This window comes from Lagenorhynchus albirostris, chromosome 12 (genome assembly GCF_949774975.1).
Source record: "Lagenorhynchus albirostris chromosome 12, mLagAlb1.1, whole genome shotgun sequence".
In the NCBI taxonomy this organism is placed as follows: domain Eukaryota; kingdom Metazoa; phylum Chordata; class Mammalia; order Artiodactyla; family Delphinidae; genus Lagenorhynchus; species Lagenorhynchus albirostris.
The window spans coordinates 75,358,692-75,373,187 of NC_083106.1; the positions used below are offsets into that span (position 1 = coordinate 75,358,692).

At 37.0% G+C, this 14,496-nt stretch overlaps 1 non-coding gene across 1 annotated transcript; it reads left to right on the forward strand.

Moving 5' to 3' along the window:
• The first annotated feature begins 14,386 nt into the window (after positions 1–14,386).
• On the forward strand, positions 14,387–14,496 carry LOC132530951 (U6 spliceosomal RNA). The gene has a single exon (XR_009543957.1). It is a non-coding gene; the product is annotated as a U6 spliceosomal RNA (small nuclear RNA).

The window sequence follows — 14,496 nt, forward strand, 5'->3', positions numbered from 1 at the left end:
GGATGGGAAAATGCTTTAAGAGGAGATAAATTGCACATCGAAATAAACAATTTTACTAAAATGTGGAGTTTCAAGTAAAAAGTTATTTCAGCAAATAATCTGCTATTTTTATAGGAAGCATTTGGCCTCACAGTCACAGGTCCATATTTCAGAGACAATGACAATGAAGAGGTCTTTATTAATACCAAAGAACACTAAGCTGGATTAAAACGTTAAATAACATTTTTTTGCCTGTATTTTATTTATTTTATTTTATTTTTTTAACATCTTTATTGGAGTATAATTGCTTTACAATGATGTGTTAGTTTCTGCTGTATAACAAAGTGAATCAGCTGTTCGTATACATATGTTCCCATATCTCCTCCCTCTCGCATCTCCCTCCCTCCCACCCTCCCTGTCCCACCCGTCTAGGTGGTCACAAAGCACCGAGCTGTTCTCCCTGTGCTATGCGGCTGCTTCCCACTAGCTATCAGTTTTACATTTGGTAGTGTATATATGTCCATGCCACTAAGTACATCAGATGTACTTTCTTCATCCATAAATATGAACTAATTCTTACTTAATTCTAAGACTGTGGAGATTAAATGTGATAATCCATTAGAAAATATCTAGCATCTACTGATACATGGTGTATGTACACTAAATGTTTATTTTCTTCCTTTCTTCCTTGAGATTTACTTATTTATGGCACAATTTGCAAAATCAGTTTACTTGCCTCAAAGGATTCGCTCAAGTATAAAAAGGGTCAGGAGGAACTCTGAGAACAAATATCAGATTGTATTAACATGCAACCCATTTTTGCTTCTCATATGCCAACTGTTTTCCTTCCTGTAGCAGAAAATCTTACTCCCACAGAATTAAAAAAAAAAAAGAAAGATGTCACTATTGAGACCTGTGTTTCCTACTAACCTCTACCAGTATGCCAATACCTAAACTTATTTGACCAAATAGGGACCCATAATCCATTTATCCTAATGTTATGTTCATGTCTCTTACCATCTTCTCTACTACTTCTGAACAACACAAACTTAACATTCCCCTTAGCTAGACTAAACTTTAAGCAAGTTTCTTTCTGACTGTAGGCCCCTGACCTTTCTTTTCTTAGAGCATTTATTTTAGAAAACGAGTAATTGCAAATTCTTTCTCTGCCTCTTTGAAATGTAGAGAAATCTTCTCCCAGCCTCTTACCAGTTTTACAACCCAGGGATGTCTTTTTCAAGGACCTGGATGCCATCTCTGAAATGTAATCAAGAAAGACGGTACCCCTATCTCCCAGTGAGGGGGTAGCAACCTAACTCAATAAGTAGCCACTAGCAAACACAGATGGCTTAATCACAAAAGAAAACATCTGAAAACTCAGGAGTGATTTTCAATGTGTTAGACACAGCCCATTGACCAACCCCACCTTCCTATGTCCTCTAGTACTTTTCCACTAACTCACCCCAGCTCTTAAAATCCCTCCTGCCTTTTGTTTCAGTGGAGTTCTCCTCCTGGGCAGTAGTCTTGAATAAAGTCAACCTTGTCTGTTCAACTATGTCTGGTGCCATTTTTCCTTGACAGTGCCCTCCTTACCAAGTGAGTTCTATGACTCATCATTAAAATAATACCCTTACGAATATCTTGAGCTCATTTGCCCCTCTTGTGCCCAAGCCCCAAATCCAGAAAATCAGCCTCTTCAATGCTTTGGTTACAGAAAAACACACAGCAAACTGATTCACTTCACTCCCTGTCTGCTGACTTCAAGTCCTAGAACACCATTTCATCCCTTCGTTTGCCTTAAATGCCCCACACCTCCTTAGCCACACTCATTTTTCAGCAGATGACATCATTTCCTATTCTACAGAGAAAATAGAAGCAACCGAATAAAATCTCCACCAGCTTCCACCATCTAACCACCTGCAACTGAGACTTTACACTCTGCCTTCCCAACAATTGTTGATAAGCTGGCTGTTCCTAGGTCTCAGGCAGCCCTTCCACTGTGTCCCAGAAACTATTCTCCCCCAGTTTTACTTAAGAACACAGCAGTAGAAACTCTCCTTGCTTTTACCTTGTGTTACCAATTTTCACTACTCTGCTCAATCAGTCCCATCATCCTGCAACATTTTGTAGGTACTCCCATTTAGGAATAATTAATAGCAACAACAACAACAACAAAAGCCCTCTCAATTCCAAATCCCCTTCCAGATACTGAAATTGATTTCTCTTCCCCTTTTCAACAAGTCTTGAGAAAGTGTTTATAGGTTCTCTCTTCCCATCCTCTTTTAAACTTCCTGAATTTAGGCTTTAGCTCCCACCTACCAAAACTGTTTTTGTCTAGGCCACAGATAAACTTTAAATCCAATTCTAAGTAGGCAATTTATTTAACTTGTCAGCAGCATTTGGTATAAGCAATATTTCCCACACTTGCTTCACATGGCTCAAGAACACAAAACTTTTGAATTTTCCTCTTAAATAACTGACCCATCTTTCTCAGCATACTTTACTGTTTCTTTCCATCCTTCTATCCCTTAGTTAGTGTGACTGGAGCTTCAATTCTCTTTCTTCCATAATTGAACTTACTCCCTAGGGGATCTCATTCAGTTTAATGGTATTAAATACCATCTAGATGAAAACAATGCCCTAATTTTTATCTCCAGCTCAGATTTCTCCCCTGAATTCAGAGTATTTATCCAACTACTTACAGACATTTCCATCTGGCTGTCTAATGGAAATCTCGAGCATAACATGCCCAAACCCAGACTTCCTGATTTTCATTCCAAACCTGCAACTTCAGGGTCTTCACCGTCTCTGTCAATGTCAATGACTGTGTCTCCTTTTCATTTGCCAGGGAATGAAGGGTGAAGGTGGCACATGGGAATTAACCTTGATTTGTCATTCTCTGTCTCACAGAGTGATGCTTTACAAATGTAAGATATTACAACTTTGTACAAAATATGCTGGTAGCTTCCTGGCCCATATGATGTGAAAGCCAATGGCCTCACAATGGCCTATAAGGCCTTACCTGGTCTAATCTCTCAGTTACCTCCCTGAGCTCATCTCCCACTGCTCTCTACTCTATCCACACATGCCGCTTGCTGTCCCTTCAATATGACACACATGCTACTGCCGCAGAATGTTTAGAGTTGTATTTATTTTGTCTGAACGCTCTTTTGCAAGTGTCATGGCTCACTCTCTCATCATCACTACTCCCCTGGCCATCCTATTTCAAATTTCAACTCTACCCCTGCACCACTCCATCACACTATCTTTCTCCTTGCTTTACTTTTCTCCAGAATCCTTCTTAACATCTGATGTAACATATATTGATATATGCATGTATTTATCATCTGTTTAGCTTAATTTAACACAAGCCTTGTGAGAATAGAGATTTTTGTTTTCTTGGTACCTAGAAAAGTGTCTGGCACCTAAATATTTAAGAAGGAAGGGAGGGAAGGAGGAAAGAATGAAACTAATTTCAATTCCATAATATTAAGAATTATATATTATTAAGAATCAATCATCTATGTGGTAGTTATTAGAGTGTTTATTTTCTTAGCCTTCTTTTTGAAACTTCGTTGCATATTTGTCAGCTCTTAGAACTTGGTTAAGATAGAAGATAGGGGGCTTCCCAGGTGGCGCAGTGGTTGAGAGTCCGCCTGCCTACCGATGCAGGGGACACGGGTTCGTGCCCCGGTCCGGGAAGATCCCACGTGCCACGTGGGCCCATGAGCCATGGCCGCTGAGCCTGTGCGTCCGGAGCCTGTGCTCCGCAACGGGAGAGGCCACAACAGTGAGAGGCCCATGTACCGCAAAAAAAAAAAAAAAAAAAAAAAAGATAGAAGATAGGACACTAGCTTGAATATAAAATTCCAGGGACAGATATAAAAACACTGCATCCTCTTTCTCCCACTTATGCTGCCCTTACAACTTAATTTGATCTCAAATCCCTATCCCCTCAAACCTTGTAAAACTGTTAGAAAGAGTTCTATTCTTAGAAATTATATGAATTCAGTATCATCCTCTCTCAAAACTCTTAGCTACTAAGAGAGAATTAGACCAGGTGGTCAGGTTGAGTTTACTGCAAGACCTAATTCTTAGTAGAGTCTCCCTGGGTAAGGGTTTGCTTCTCAGTGTTGATGATTCTACATCTTAAAATTATTTAACTAAAATAATAAAGAACCTCAAGAACATATTGATTTTTTAGAGTAAAGGCACAATTTGTTAATGTACCTTTATTGTAATATAGATTGTATCTTTCCACTCATCAGGAAACATGCTTCTCTATATTTAACCTCTAATATCTCCTCCATAATAATCTTCTATTAAGGACTGTCATGTTAAACTCCTGCACTTAAACTCCTATAATGGTTCCCTATTATTTTGCAGATTAAGTCTAAAATTCTTATAGTTATACAATTATTAAATTTCCAATCTCAAAATCAACTTAATTTTTTATAATTCTATTTAACTTCTGTTTCTATTTTATCATTGTGGATGAAATCTTCAGTCTCTTCTGGGATCATCTATATATTTGTTTTTATCTGAAAGATAGTATTAACTTTTACTACCATTTAATGTAGTACCCACTCCCCACATACACCATATACCTCCCAGGGATTTCTTATAGTACTCAGGTCTTAAGTTGCGTCAAGGAACGAATCGAGGGAGGGAGGACAGTGTGGTCCTTTGCTCCAATAATTTGACAGTGTGATATACATCACCCAGTTGGTTTGGCTACCAGTGACTAGACACTACTCTGTGCCACGTGGAACACAAAATACTTTGGAGAAAGTGTCCAAGGCTTCATCTTTCTAGACACACCACACGCTTCTCTCTGGGGACATGCTAGATACCTTCTGAGACGCTAGGTGGCTGTCCTGTTCACAAGATACAAGACTCACCAACACATCTCTCTCTTTCTCCATCTATCTTTCTTACTTTTCCCCTCCCTCCCTCTCTCTATCTATCTTTCTCTACCTTCTCTTCTCTCCACAGTTCAAGGGATCTCTTTTGAATCTAGGGGCCTATAAGTGGGAGCTTCCTGCTCTGGTTCTCTCAACGCATATTGTTTATACCAGGAATCCTTTCCCTATTTGATGCATCTAGATTCTGGAAATTAAAGTTGTAAGGACTTGTAAGTCTTGTCCTATTAGCATCTCTAACACATGCCTCCTCCAAAACAATGAGCGCAGAGCTCACTAGCTTCTTGAACGGAGAGACAAGTAAGGGGAGGGGGGGAGAATTATGACTTAAGATCAATAACACAACAGTTACAGTTGGATTCCCACTTCATCTCCTCACTCATCCACACTCTGCCTGCATTCCCATAACATCAGATGGTTCAGAGCTTCCTGAGTGCATTCTCTCATTCATATATCCCAATCTTTGACCAGTGTATTTGTCTTCTGCCCTGAATGACTCTTCATGTACAAACAAAAATGTGTGCAGTATGATGAAAGAGAAGGAGATAGGGATCCCACTCCCAGCACGTTCATACTTGGGTGCACCACCCTCTTCCTGGAGGAGGATGACAGTGTTAACCTCTGCATTAAATAGTGGGAAAGATTAATTATTTTTTTCAGATAAAAACAAACCTATAAGTGCATGTCTATATATACATATATGCACATATATATGTGTATGTGTCTGTATACACACATCCATGTATCCTTAGATGCAGGAATATTTTAACATTCGCATAGATCTGTTGACCATTTTATGGACCCTTTAACGTGTATACACACTACTTTGAAGACTTCTATTTAACATATATTCACCTCTAACATTTTATGCATTTAAGGTGCCATCTTAGTGTCCTGGTACCAATTTTTCAGACATATTACAACTCATTATTACCCAACTTACCTTACATTAATTACTTGATGAGTTTTGGGAGAGAGATTAGTCACTTGATAGTAATTATGATGACATTAGTGTTCTCAGCAGAGCTTCCACAAATCATTTCTTCCTGTGGCTTACCTCTGGAGGTGGATAAACACATATACTTTATGAAAATGGTGATTACTTTCAATATCATAGGGTAATATTTTCTGGCCTTGCTCCTGAATTCTGAGGATGAAGCTCACTATGCCCAGATTAGAGCTCATCGGTACAAACCCCCAGTTAAACCCCTTGGAAAAGAGCTTTCAATAGTAAAGATTTGGTTTATTATCATGCAAGGATATTTTTTACCCTCTATCTACAATGTACACCTTTATACAGCTTTTATTTTCAGGGTTATCAGCCACAAGTGAGCCCTCAGTACAGTCTAGAGATTCTTCTAGGTTCATTGGTCAGCTCCATCTAACTTTGTTTCCAGCATCTACTCTAAATCCTGCCAACGTCACTAATGATGTAATGTTGCTGAAGTATCTGATCACTTTTTGGTTGTTATTTTGACCCATCAGCAATTATCAGGTTAGTTTGCCCAAGAAGGCCATTATCTCTCTGAGAAGCAGCTCTCTCAGTAACAATACACTGACAAGTTCACCTTTACCTGTTAAGGATTCAACAAAGTCTCTTTGCCACAAGACATTTTTCTTGATCACGGTTCTATCCGTACAGTCTTAACTCTCACCATTCCCTACGTCTTACCTTTTATTCCAACCATATCCAATTTTCTCAAGTCTCTAAGTTTTTGCAAATGCTACTCCTTACTGTAATGTCCTTCCGCATCCTTCACATTTAACACACAGCCCAGATCTCTGAAAACTATCTCTGTGCACCCACAAATATCCTCCTTCCCTTGTCTGGGTCTCAGCCTTCTCCTCTGTGCTCCAAGCACCTCCTCTGTGATAACAATTTTTAACTAGTTTTATTGTCAGTTTACTTTCTGGCCTTTCCATAAGATAGTAGGTTCTTCTGTATAGTATAGGGACTTGCAAAGATTAGCCATTCAGTAAATGTTTGTTGAATAAATTAAAGAATAAATCTCCATTCTTTCCTCACTTTCCCTTTTTTCCTAACCTTTTCACATTTAAGTATTTTGAAACTTTAAAAGTCAAATTATTTTTTAAAAAATCAGAATCTCATAACCCCATTGTGTGCTAACCTTTATAAAAATAGCAAGAGAAAACGTATATTTTTGCTTTTGATTTTAATACTATTGATATTGTTGATGTTGAAAACAGAATTGTTTTCCTAAATATGTTAGAAAATGAATCAATAGATTGAATCAGATCTCTTTTAATCATTTAATGATTTAAAATTTAAAAATAAGATACAAAACATAAGTTTTTATTTTTCTAAAATTCTCTAACTTTTTTGAAAAAAGATCTTGCCACTATTCTACATTCACCACAAAGCTGCAATATAATTTGTAGGCAGGAAGTTTTAAATACTAAGCTTTGCTTATTAATTCCTTGAATTTAAACAGCTCTTAAAAGAAAAACAACTAAATTGCAGCCAGCATGAAGAAATTGAATTCAGTGGTGATGGCTATCATTAAAGCTTGTGACCTTACATTATTCTGTCATATGCCTAAGGGCATTAAAAGTACTCTAAATTAATTTTAGGAGCTACACAGTCATGTTTCCTTTAATCACAGAATCCAAGAGCAGTATGCTCCTTGGTGCTCTGCTATCATATTTTTAATCTTCATAACATGATTCTGCAATGTGTCCTGTTTATAGAAAAGTTCTGCAGATTTTTCCAGAATTATTTTCTTTTAATCTTGGTAATAATATGCATCTCTTCATACCTTCTACCAATGCTTCACTGAAATGAGAAAAAGAAATTTTTTCTTTGCATTATATGTTCAGTCAACCTGTCTACTCCCAGTGTTTAAAGATGCCTTTAAGGTTGCCAATAACAGGCAAGCACGGATGCTCATATATCTTAAAGATCTTTGTGTGCTTTCAAAATGGCAGAAACTTAAATAGTGTTTAATTTGTGGTGAGCAGTGCAATTCTCACAGTAACCATTTATGCTTCATCCCTCACTTTATGGATAGGGTAACTGAGTCCTAGAGAAGTTTAGTAACTTGCCTGAGGTCAGCCAGCTGGTCAGTAGCTGGAATACAATCTAACAGAGCCAAACTTACAGGAAATGTGGTGTGAACGTAAATAATCCTCCCACCCTTACCTTCCTCCTGCAAATTAAACCTAAATGACCAAAAAATTACTAAAACTAATGGAAAAACTTACATCAGTCTCAGACACTAGATAGAGAATGACATTATTATGCGTCCTATGTCAAATAATTTCTAGATATGATGCAGATATTACTAAAAATAAGCTTCGGAGGAGAAACATCATCTTTTGTGGAGGAAGAAGTTCCGTATCCCTGAAAGCAATAGTAGAGGCGATACTAAGAGATCAGGAAATACTGGACTGTCTGCTGAGCCAGTTTCTTAAGAGTCATGGGGGCACTCAGCAGCAGGCTAGTTATGGAAAACAGCTCTTAGGTGCAGGAATTTCTCTAAAAAGAGAGTAGACTCAAACCAAAAAGGAAGTAGTATCAATACAAGACCAGCTCACTCACCACTTTTATCTGGCTAGTGGATCACCTAAAGTGAACTGCTAACCCTGTTAGCAGCATTTGATTCAGTTGATTAGTTCCTTCTTCTTAAATTATTTCTTTACTTGGCTTCTGGGAAATCATAGTCTCCTAATATTCTTCCTACAACTTGTTTCCACCTCAGTCTCTTTACAGCTTACCCCTCTCCTTCCTGAATGTTGAGTATTTCAGTGCCTGTGGCTCAGTGCTGCATTCCTTTGTCATAGGCACGCTCATTCTTGGTGACCTCATCCAGTCTCATGGCTTTAAATACCGTCTAATCACTGATGACTCTGACAGTATGTCTCCAGCCTGACTTTCTGTGATGAATTCAGACACATGTCCAACCGTCTACTCAATCTGTCTTCTTGGATATGTTGAAGGAATCTGAAGCACAAATACCAAAAATGGAATTTCTGAGCTTTTCCCACAAATCTGCTCTACTTGAAGTCTTACCCATTACAATTAATGGGAATTCAACTTTGTATTTATTTATTTTTCGTGGAAAGGCATTTTATTTTAAACATAGCAGTGTGTACACGTCAATCCCAAATTCCCAACCTATCCCTCCCCCCAACCCTTCCCTTGTGGTAACCGTAAGTTAATTCTCTAAGTCTGTGAGCCTGTTTCTGTTCTGTAAATAAGTTCATTTGTATCATTTTTTTTAGAGTCCACATACAAGCAATATCATATGATATTTGTCTTTCTCTGGAATTCAACTTTTTAATTTCTGAAGCCAAAAACCTAATGTTCAATCGGCAAGCAAATATTGGATTTTTAAATTTGTGCTTAGATACTAATTACAGTGTATACACAGGAGCTGGAACTGAGAGGATGGAGATATAGATGGGGAGACATTTCACTCTCTATGTTAATTTTTTTTAATACATGAATGTATTCCTATAGAAAAGTTAAAGGTAAAATTCCATAGGCTGAAGTAAATAGGGACACATTACTCATAGGGACAACGACACATAGATGTTAACATACTACCTCCATGAGAAGAAAGAAAAGTTGCACATGTCCATCTTTTACAAGGAAAAATTAGAATTTTGTTATCTGCATTATGATCCATACCACAAAAGCAACACTCTTTTTAACTTTATTATTTGCTGCAAATAAACAGTTTATATAGATGAAGTGCTGAAAAAAAATCAGTATTTATTAATCAATTTCTGTGACTACTTATTGCTTCTGTGTCACCAATCAATAGTATTTATCTTCTAAATAGTCCATAACATTTAGGTAAGCAATAAAACCCGAGAATTGAGGACAGCCCCAATTTGATTCTGTTCCTCCTGTTTTAAATTCCATCCTTAAATTTCAGAACATCACAAATCATATTTTAATATTTACATTTTAACTGTAATCTCTGCTTACAAAAATATTTGGATTATATTTTGAAATATGCAGTTGTAAGATGTCCCCAGGAAGAGAATAATAAAATTCTAAGAATTAAAGATACTGAAAAAATTTCATTAATAATCCCATGGTGTAAGGTAGAGAGAATTAAGAAATGTAGAAATGATGGGTTTCCCTTTACTTCAATCCAAAACAATCAGTGCTAGGGAAGCTGTGGAGTTCTGCTCTCAGCTCTGACATGTAAAGAGCTTGAGCTATTTGTAATGAGGTGGATGGGCCTAGAGTCTATCATACAGAGTGAAGTAAGTCAGAAAGAGAAAGACAAATACCATATGCTAACACATATATATGGAATTTAAGAAAAAAAAATGTCATGAAGAACCTAGGGGTAAGACAGGAATAAAGACACAGATCTACTAGAGAATGGACTTGAGGATATGGGGAGGGGGAAAGGTAAGCTGTGACAAAGTGAGAGAGTGGCATGGACATATATACACTACCAAACATAAAATAGATAGCTAGTGGGAAGCAGCCGCATAGCACAGGGAGATCAGCTCGGTGCTTTGTGACCACCTAGAGGGGTGGGATAGGGAGGGTGGGAGGGAGGGAGACGCAAGAGGGAAGAGATATGGGAACATATGTATATGTATAACTGATTCACTTTGTTATAAAGCAGAAACTAACACACCATTGTAAAGCAATTATACCCCAATAAAGATGTTAAAAAAATAATAAGAAGAAAGAAAAGAAGAAAGAAGAGAAAAAAAAAAAGAGCTTGGAAGTCACCTCTCCCATGAGAATTAGGGTCCCAGGGCAAATCATCACCTGAAATCTGGAGAGAAAGGTGAATATAGAGAAGATTCTCTTACCTAGAGCAAGACATTGAAGCCATAAAGTGGCTGGAATATTTAAATTATTTTGACAAATTGCTGGAAGCTTATTTTGCACTAACTACAGGGGAGTGAGAAGCTCCTGGAGGCTACAGTCATAGCTCCCCAGCATTTTCATGGGTTTTATCTCCAGGGAAGCTACTAGGTTCTCATGGTGAAGATCAGAGACAAATCCCCTTATGCTTCCGGCAGGGGTAGTGGAAAAGTAACCATATTGAAATATGTCCAGAGCATGACAAAGGACTTCTCTCCAAGGGAAACAATTTTACCAGAACCTTATCTACCTAGGGGGAGGACAGTTAGTCAAATCCAGTACTAACCTTCCTGTACCCCCTAAAGAGAGGGGAAAAAAAAAAAACAACTAAGGACACAAAATGAAGGTCACAACCCAGGTACACAGGCCACTCTTTGACATAAATCTTAGCAATATTTTGGTGGAATCTGTCTCCAAAGGCAAAGGGGAAAAAAAGGAAAAAGTAAACAAATCAGATCTAATTAAACACGTTTTTGCAGCAAAAGAAACCATCAGCAAAATGAAAAGACAGCCTATGAATTGGAGAAAATATTTGCAAATGATATGACTGATAAGGGGTTAATATCCAAAGTATATAAACAACTCATAAAACTCAATGTCCAAAAACAAACAAACAACAAAGAACAACAACAAAAAAAACCCGATACAAAATGGGCAGAAGACCTGAAAAGACATTTTTCCTAAGGAAGACAAGCATATGGCAAACAAATACATGAAAAGATGCCCAACATAGTTAATCATCAGAGCAATGCAAATACAAACCACAATGAGATATCATCATGTACCTGTCAGAATGGCTATCGTCAAAAAGCTCACAAATAAATGTTGGTGAGGATGTGCAGAAAAGGCAGCCCTAGTACAGTGTTGGTAGGAATATAAATTGATGCAACCACTGTGGAAAATAGTACGGAGTTTCCTCAAAAAACTAAAAAAAAGAACTACCATATTATCCAGCGCATATACTCCTGGGTATATATCTGAAGAAAATGAATACACTAATTTGAAAAGACACACGCTCACCAATATTCATAGCAGCATTATTTACAATTGCCAAGATATGGAAGGAGCCTATGCATCCATCAACAAATGATTGGATAAAGAAGAAAAGGTGTACAGGTATATCTTATGATAGCTCCAACTCAAAGACGGATCTAGTTCTGTACAGCACGTTTCCTTCATGGGGCTGTATATTTGTCAGGGTTGATTTCTCTTCCAACACAGCTTCACTCTGCCCTTGATCCTAAGGACACAACATTCATCACTATGATTTGGGCTATAGAATGACAGCAGGCCCAATGCCGTTTTGCTTGCCAGGTGAGGAATGAGAGTGCTCACAACATCTCAGAGGAAACAAAAATCCTCTTTGGGGCCAAAACCCTCACACCTACCTTCCTCTTCAGTTTTTGAACATAACAGCTGCTCTGAATTTAACGGAAGTAGGGACTACTGCCAGAATGAAAACAGTATTAACTAAAATAGCCTGTTGAGTCCCAGGCCAGATTTGCTTTATAAGTTAGAGCAAAGAGAACACGAGACTGTGTTGTTTGTAAGTTGGAGGTAATTTCCTGGGGTTATTTTTAAACCATGAGCAGAATTTCTCTGTGGTTGTCAGGACCTCCACGGACAGGGACTCACTTTTAGGACATACTTATTTGAGCCAGCATAATGTATGAGCAAGAGAATTTCATTTGATAAAGCTATTAAAATAATGAATGTGGTTCACTGATTATTAAAACATTGCTGTCTGACTTTTTAAAAGCTTGAAAAACTCAGGAAAGTATAAAGAGAAAGTACAAATCACCTGTAACCTCGGCTCCCAGAGACAACTACTCAGCATTTTAGTCTTTTTAAAACACTTATAATTTTACAGAATTGAGATCTAAGCGAAAATGGTGTTTTAATTTAGCATCTTATTATGAGCATTTCAGCAGTTTTTATAGCCATCACTTTCTTGGACTGGATAAAAAGTGTCCTACAATTTTTTTTATAGTTCCCCTATGGTGAATCATGTAAAGAAATTCAACTTTAATGTGTTTATCTTGATAACCTTTCTGGCACTAAAACCCTTAATTTTATCATTTATAATAAGCAATATAATTATTTTCTTTTCACAAATATTAATTAATAGTTTCAACTCATTGGTAAACCATATCCTCCTCAGATGAAGCAGCCACTGTTCTGATGAAAAAGATCCTTGTGTCTCTTTAATATGAAAGCTCAGTCACCACATTTAGCATCAGATGGTCTCTCATGGTCAGGTGTACGCATGTGCAAAATATGTGTGCTGTTTATGTGTGTGTATTTGTAAGTGGGATGAGGATGTTTAGGGGAAAATCATATTGGCAGTTTTCTCCTTTCAGTATTTTTAAAATGACATTGAGTTCTGTGAGATTGATTCACACTCTGAGTTTCTTATGGAAGAGCCCAAGTTTAAGCCTTTAGAAATAGGTGAAAATAAAGCCTTTTCTTCTTGTTTATAGTATATATATTGTGATTCCCCTCCTCCCCAAAGGTATAATCTTCATAAAATCCTTACTTATAGCTATTAGGAAAATTGGACCAAACCCCTAAGAAATACATTTAATGTTTACCTATAATACCCTTATTTTATGCCTGTTTTAGCTGAGATTCTGCAGTTCCTTGAAACAAAATATAATCCATGATGATGTAGTTTGAAATTACGAGAAGCAAAATAACTGTAATAGATAAAGCACAAAAGAAAATTAGTACAGTATTAATTTAGCTAACTTTGTACTTGCTGACAGTAACAAGAGCAACTCTTGATAAATTAAGCGTATTCACATTGATTTGAAAGTATGCATACTTAATAGAGAAGCTTAACTTTGCCTACCTATTGTGTCTGTTGGAAAAATACCAATTGGAGTTTACTTACTAACAAAATATCACAACTAGTCATTATGTAAACAGAGCTTCCCTTCAAATTTCCTTCTGCTTCTTTCTGGATGAGAAATCCATGGTAAAATTGTACACAGCACGCCTGTATTCCCTGTCATAGATTCTGTACGTTAAAAAAAAAAAAAAGAAACAAAGAAAAAAAAGAGTTTTTCCTTCACCCTTGCATATTTTCTCCTTTGTGAGCATTTCTGACTCATCTTTTCCATGAAAGTGCTAAGCTAGTGATGTCAAGATTATCACCACTGATTAAAAGGTAACGATTTGTGAGGGATTAGCTCAGTTTTATTTTGTCATATATTCAGGTGATTTTAACCCGTTTTCCACATATTGTACTTTTGACAAACTATTTTATTATAAGTTTAATATTCTGAAAAATGGAGCTTTAAGTCAATTAAGTGATACACCAGTAGACTAAGCGGTGCATTTATAATGGAAAGGAGAGACAACAATCCCTTCAAATACCTTGTATGTGTACTGATGATTATGATACTTGAAATGCTACTGGAAAAGAAAGAACTCAACACCAAATCAGGTATATTTTATATACAAAATAAATGTTTATAAAATAAATCATCCCAAAGAAGATATGTCTGATACCAAAATGTAAATACATCTATTTAATTTATTTTTCTATACATCTGAAATGTTTAAGTTCATTCAAAAAGTCATGTGAGATGTAAGATGAAGTTATTAAAAAATGATTATTTTCGTGCTCACGTCAGCAGCAGCAGATATACTAAAATTGGAGTGATACAGAGAAGATTAGTATGGCCCCTGTGCAAGGATGACACGCAAATTTGTGAAGCGTTCCATATTTTT